Genomic DNA, 7,085 nt, shown 5'->3' with positions numbered 1-7,085 from the left:
CCAAACATGCCTCTAAGGGATCATTTGCTAAGATATAGGGAAGGGCGTTCTCTACAAGATCATCCATTTCATCAATTAGGCAATACTCGTCTTCCCTCACATGTTGGTCAGCGGCATGAAACACATTTAACTTAATTTTCATGTTTCCAAATGATATATTCATTGCCCCAGTTCTATAGTTGATACATGCATTGGCTGTCACTAAAAAGGGACGACCAAGAATCACAGGAATTTGTTTTTTTAGGTTGGGCACATGTTCCATGTCAAGGACGATAAAATCTACTGAAAAATAGAATTTGTCTACCTTGACAAGAACATCTTCAATCATCCCCCTTGGCATCTTCACAGATCGATCAGCCAATTGTAAGGACACCGAGGTAGGTTTTAATTCACCTAACCCAAATTTTTCATAGACTGAATAGGGTAGAAGATTCACACTTGCCCCTAGATCTAAGAGTGCTCGGTCGATTGAGTTATTTCCTATGACACAGGAAATAGTAGGAGCACCAGGATCTTTGAATTTTGGAGGGGTGTTGTGTTGGAGAATGGAACTTACCTGCTCAGTTAAGAGGACCTTTTTAGGCACATGTGTCCTAGATTTTTGCTTTTGGGTGCAAAGGTCTTTGAGAAATTTGGCATAGGAGGGAACTTGTTTGATGGCATCAAGGAGTGGGAGGTTGATTTTAACTTGTTTGAAGACCTCCATCATCTCTTCTAGTGAAGTTCCCTTCTTGCCAAAGGGAGAGGGTGCATTAAGTGCTTTAGGGAATGAGGCCTTTGAAATGTGGGTTGTGGCAGATGGTGGATTAACTGAAGAAGGTTTTGGGTTTTCATGTGATACATTCCTCTCCTTTTCTTCATCTTCCTTGTTGTTACCCTCCCCAACCTTATTATCTATCACACGTCCACTCCTAAGGGTAGTCAAAGCATTGGCTTGCTCATGATTTAGTCAAGTTTCTTGAGCCACGTATTGTGTCCCCTACGATTACTCATTGGTTGACTTGGAAGCTTACCTTCCTCTCGCTTGTTTAATGCATTGGCTAGTTGACCCATTTGGGATTCTTGCTTAGCAATTGATTGCGTGTGAAAGTGCAATAGTTGTGTGTTTGTCTCCAAACCTTGAAGGGCAGTCAACACTTTCTCCTCAAAGGCTGTATTTCTTTGGGTTGGAGGAGGAGGGTGTTGAAATTGAGTTGAGGGACGGTAGAGATGAAAATTTTGGGAGTAGGATTGGGCATTATTCGAAGCTTGCTGCCTCCAAGAAAAATTTGGATGATTCCGCCATCCCGGGTTATATGTCTTGGAAAATGGGTCATTACCCGGTCTGGGCTGTGTTTGGGCAGCATTGATGTATTCTTGCACGACTTCGGGATATTGGGGTGCCGAGGGGCACTCATGAATAGGGTGCGATGGGCTAGAACAGATAGCACACACTTGTGCTTGGGACGAGCTAACGATATGTCCTCCTATCATCAATTGATCAATCTTATGGGACAATGCATCTACCTTGCTAGACAGGTCCATGGAATGACTTATTTCACAAATGGTCCCTTTTCTTTGAGAACTCGGGGGTACTTGACGAGAACAGGAAGCATGGTGGAGGGAGTTTTCATTAGGATTTTCAAATAATTGCCATGCTTCATGCTCATTTTGAAGCATAAAAGTTCCCCCGCATGCAGCATCGATCATCTGACGGTTTCGTTCAGTCAATCCGTCATAAAAATATTGCACTAGCTGCCACTTAGGTATTTGATGATGAGGGCATTTACGGATTAGGTCCCGAAATCTCTCCCAAGTTTCATGAAATTCTTCTCCCTCAGTTTGGGAGAAGCTTGTGATGGCACGTCTAAACTGGTTCGTTCTCCCTATGGAAAAGTATTTTTTTAGGAATTCTTGTTGCATTTGATCCCAAGAACGAATCGAGTTGGCTTCTAAAGAATTCAGCCATTGTTTGGCTCTATCTTTAAGGGAGAAGGGGAATAATCTAAGTTTCAAAGCATCATCAGTGAAATTCTGAATCTTGACAGTGGTGCAAATCTCAAGAAATTCATCTAAGTGTTTATATGGGTCTTCGTTGGTGAGCCCATAAAAAGATGGGAGCATTTCGATCACACTAGACTTTATTTCATATTGTACAGCTGCTACTTCAGGTAATCGAATGCAAGATGGGGAAGTGTAAATGGTGGGAGTAAAGTACTCCCTCAGGAGTTTGGGTTGTTCTTCAGCCATTGATAAGTGCTAAATAATGCATAAATTAACCTTTTATTCATAGCACTTATCATTATTTTAATTCACATATTTCGTAAAGTTAACCATAAAATATGTGTTACCATCATCATTGCATTTTAATAATTATCAGAGGTAATTCGAGTTGATTTAATTATTTAATAATTAAGCCTAATGAATGCAGGTCAAGTCAAACTTATTTAGGATGATCCCTGAATCCAAATCATATGCACCCCGCAAATTAAGACCCTCTGATTCAGTCACCCAACTCTTTTTCCACATGATCCGATTTTAATAAAATCTCTTCAATTATTTGTTCCTTATATCTCAAAGTATATCATCTAATTGCACGGATCTCAAAGCCTCAGCCCATCCTTATTCCATCTCTAAACACAACCCCCAGCTCCTCTCCGTTGACAAAACAACTTAACTTCTCATATCCTCTTCATTACCGTTCAGTATTTATCAACAAATCCCAAGCCTTATCCAAAGATCCCTTGCTCCCCAGCTTCCTCAGCTTCATCCTCCCGTGACCCACGATAAGATCCAGCTCCTCCCAGCCAAGTCCCAGCGTCCAAACCAACCGTTTCCAGCCATCGTCCAAGCTTCTCCTTCGCATTGAACAGATCAGGCCATATCCCATGATCTTCGCATCCAGCATCTAAGCCTATCTCGTCGACTTCCTCCATGCTTCGGTCATCCAAGATCTTCATTCCTTCCGCAACCCCTGCTTCGGAACAGAGTCCGAGTCTTCATCGATCCAACCACCCACGGATCTGTCTACCCTCCATGGATAGCTCCAAATCTCAGCAAAACCAGCCAACCGTGGGTGATCTCCCGCTTCCAACGAACAGGGCTCTGTTAAACTAAATCCAAACCAGCAGCATCCATCCATGAATCCGATTCCAACCACTGCCAGCAGTTCCCCTGTTACGAGTATCCCATTTGCATCTTCCCGAATGAATCCCAACCATTTCCTTCCGTGAACTAACTCATATCTTTCCCAACGGCATCTTAATCTTATCATGATCCCATGCTTTCGTGATCCCTTCCCTTCATCCACGTCAAAAGGAATCCCAAGTAAATCAGCTTCCCATGTCTTCCGAAGCTCCTGCATCCCAAACCGATCAGTTCTTCATCTAACTGGATCACTTCAAATCTACCTCCCGAGATGATTGTATCCCAAACAACTTCATCCCTTGGATTAACAGCTTTGAACTTCATCATGTTCTCCTCATCTTCCCGAATCCTTTGCGATTGAGCTTCATCTCCCAGCCGTGAACATTATCCGAACATTATCATCCCCTGTTTCGGAAACGGAACAGAGGATCATCCTGATCCTCTTCTTCAAAACAAAGCTTCACCGTTCCAGCTCCTTCCGCATCCGAGATCTTCTCCGCAGCAGTTGCAGCTCATATCTTCTTCATCACGGATCAGGATAACAGCTTCATCACGGATTATCTCCCAACGATTAACCACTCGTGAGCCTTATCCTACTTCCTGTCATCTTTATCTTCCCACGACGTGATGAGATAACAGCGGCTGTGAAGGCTATAAAAGGGAGTCGATGATGAAGGCTAGAGGCATTCTCTTCCATTCCTCCTCTTCCCCACCAGGGGAGGGGGCTGATCCCATTCCTTCTTCCCCCACCGGGGGGGGGGGAGGCTTCTCCCATCTCCTCAGAGGCCAAATTCACGACGGGGAGAAGAAGAGCTCGGGTTCACAGGCAAGTTCCCACGGAAGAATAAAAAAATAAGAGGAGAGAGAAGAGTTTTGTTATTTTGGGAATATTTCAAACAAAGAAATCATGAAGGAAGAGATGGGAGCCTGCTGCTGTGCTGCTGCTGCCGTCTCCAACTCCATGCAGGGCTGATCTCTTCTCCAGGGCCGGATGTAGCCCTAACAAAGAGCCAAGGGTTTTTATATTTTTAATTTCTATTCTTGGAGTTGTATAAACCTTATTCTGTTCTAATGAATATTTTATTTCATCTCATATTTAATTTCTATGATTTTAAATATGAAGTTTACACAACTGCTCTTCATGATCATTGAAGTAAAAATAAGATAGTTCATGCTTAAGGAAGATGCGATGTGCTACCACCTTAGATTAGGGTAGACATTTCATGCTAAACTAAAGATGGATTATGCCTAAATTACTTCTGTGAAATTTTATTCGAATGCTTATTAGGCTTGTAGCCAATTTGCATGTTAATCCAAGAATGAAATAAATTATAAATAACCCTTGTTCTGATGTTAGTGGTGAATTTCTCGCCCTAGGTTCCTCCAAACTGATCATTTTAATTGCATTTCTTATTAAATTACTTAGTTTAATAATCTTCACAAATTCTCTTTTTCAAATATTTTTATTTTTAAAGAAAAACAACTGTACCCCAATTCCTGTGGATCGATACCCGTAATCACTATCCTACTAGATACGTGCTATTGCGTGGTCTTTAAAGTTTATCAATTTTTGGCGCCGTTGCCGGGGATTGTTAACATAGTTGTTTTTCTTTTCATAAAAAAAAACTTTCAAAAAAAAAACTTTCAAAAAATATATATATCTAAAATAAAATAAAAATATTTTCTATTTTTTTGTTACTTTCCTTATCTCCTTCTTCTCTCTTACTAATTTTTGATTTTGGTATTATTTAATCAGGAATCGAAGAAGACATCTGGGACGATCAAAAAGAAAATTGCTGGAAAAGGAATGTTGTAGAGGTTTGCCAAAAAAATATTAAAAAAAAATTGCTGGGGAAATTTCCTTTGGTAACCTCTAAACCTTTCTTATTTAAATTGATTCCCAGTTTGCCTGAAATTTTGTGGTGATTGTTTGATTTTAATTTCAGCGAAAGTGTGAATGCATGCTTGATACACATACACCAATTAATCCGCACATAGTAAGGGCAATCACCCCAACAAGATAAGAACTGAATTTCATCACCAGATTCTTGCCCAAATTAAGTGAATCAATTCTCACATAGTTACCACTCTAATTAAAATCAATTAGACGTTGGCCTCTAGGGACATTCGAGCTCAATAGGATGAAGATCACCGAAAGTTGCACCAATTTCGCTCTGTGGCTCAGTTAATGTCTAGGCAAGCTTTGTCCCTTTAAGGGAGACAGTTCATCTGTTCGAGGCAAGTGATTTTTATGTGGGACCTTTGCAACGCATCGTGACCCCCCCACTTACCTGGGAGCTTACCTGGTCAACTTAGTTCATTAGACCGGATTGGAGGCTTAGGTGCCCTCTTCAAACCAGTTAGGAGTTGTCTAGTGATTTTAGGATAAATATAAGGAATCGATGTGTTTTTCTTTTAATGCATGCTTGGCCCATTTTGACTTTGATATCGACAAGACCATAGAGGCAGTCAACTCCGTGCTCGATAATCAGTCTCCCACAAATTTTCTTCTATGGAAAACTCGGCATGAACCCGACATGATATAATTAAGGATGCACTGCATCTGGCTGAAGACGTTAAACTTAACGCTTGTTGGGAGGCAACCCAATTTCCATAGATTATTTTTGCACATTTTCTTGTCATATTTTTTTCAGGAGTCCTCATATTACTGATGCAACTAAGGTACAATGTTTCTATCCTCCATATGCATCATATTTTTGTCCAAAATAAAAAATTATATAAAACAATAAAAATAATAATATAATATTCAAAAAAAAATTCATCAAAAAAAAAACATTGAGGACAATGTCTGATCTAGGTTGGGGGGTATAGGATTCGAATTTGAAGAAAGTTTTCGTATTTTTAAATAAGTTTTATCTCAAAAAAAATTAAATAAGTTTTATCTCAAAAAAAAAAAACCTAATTTCTATGCCTTAGTGCTGAAATGATGAATACACAAAGTATATAAAATCTAAAGAAAAGCCCAATAACTAGTCAGGAATAAGTCAATTTGAGTTCTTTTTATTAAAAGTTCTTTTAAGCGAGTTGTAAGATAATTTTTACTTTGGAATTTCACAACACACATGGCCTGCACTTCTAAGGGTTAGGTTCAACATTATGTTGTTAAGTCTGGTAGCAACCTTGAGTCCTGATGAATCATTCCTATCTAATTCACTATTATCCCATATTTATATATAAAAAAAAGAGAAAAAAAAAGTGAATTTAGTCAGGTACATCGAAAAGGTCTACCTATTGTCAAAGGTCAGCGGGCTTGTGATGATGAACCCGAGCATAGGTCCGTAGGGGAGTCTTGATGCCCAACACCTTATGCCATCTGGCATGGGAGTTGTTGACTGAATGCTCGCTACACGGAGGAAGCATTACAAGAGTAAAAGTGCATTATTTATTTATAAATACAAAATTAAAAAAAAAAAAAGAAAAGAAAAAAGAAAAAATAATATTGACCTTGAAAAAGACGATAGTGTGAAAGCCGTCGTTGTAAAAATTCGAGTAAACTGGAATATTACAGATAAAGCCTATGAGGTATTAAAGTAAACATCCACAACTCTCGAAATCCTGCAAGATAGAATGATTTTGAATCAGTGATTAGGTATTATCTGACCAATTCTTGAAAACTACTAGCTTTAGCAGTATTTTGGGGATCTAAAGCCTTAGCTTGTGTATGGTCCAGACATCACCGAGCACCCAAGTATAAATTAGCCTTACAACTCTCTAACAGAAACTTAATGACTTCAACTTAAATTGCATACTGATTTAGGATTTGGGCTGACTTAGTAATTAAAACTTTGTGTGCTTTTGAAATTTTTAGCACCTATGCATTTGAAATTAGATTTTATAAAACAATAAAATAAATTTTTTCGACACAGTTTGTGGGTATCTGAGCCGGAAACCCTCACGAGACAAAACTCGTCCACTAGGGCCACCTAGGGGTTTAAAGC

General features: G+C 39.4%; 1 non-coding gene across 1 annotated transcript; it reads left to right on the top strand.

Annotated features, from left to right (window-relative positions):
• The first annotated feature begins 1,747 nt into the window (after positions 1-1,747).
• Positions 1,748-1,853, top strand: LOC120109447. Its single transcript, XR_005510316.1, has one exon. It is a non-coding gene; the product is annotated as a small nucleolar RNA R71 (small nucleolar RNA).
• Positions 1,854-7,085: the final 5,232 nt, after the last annotated feature.

The sequence above is a fragment of the Phoenix dactylifera genome, unplaced genomic scaffold (genome assembly GCF_009389715.1).
Source record: "Phoenix dactylifera cultivar Barhee BC4 unplaced genomic scaffold, palm_55x_up_171113_PBpolish2nd_filt_p 002202F, whole genome shotgun sequence".
In the NCBI taxonomy this organism is placed as follows: Eukaryota; Viridiplantae; Streptophyta; class Magnoliopsida; order Arecales; family Arecaceae; genus Phoenix; species Phoenix dactylifera.
The sequence above is the reverse complement of the archived record's forward strand: the minus strand, read 5'-3'. Positions and strand labels throughout refer to the sequence as shown.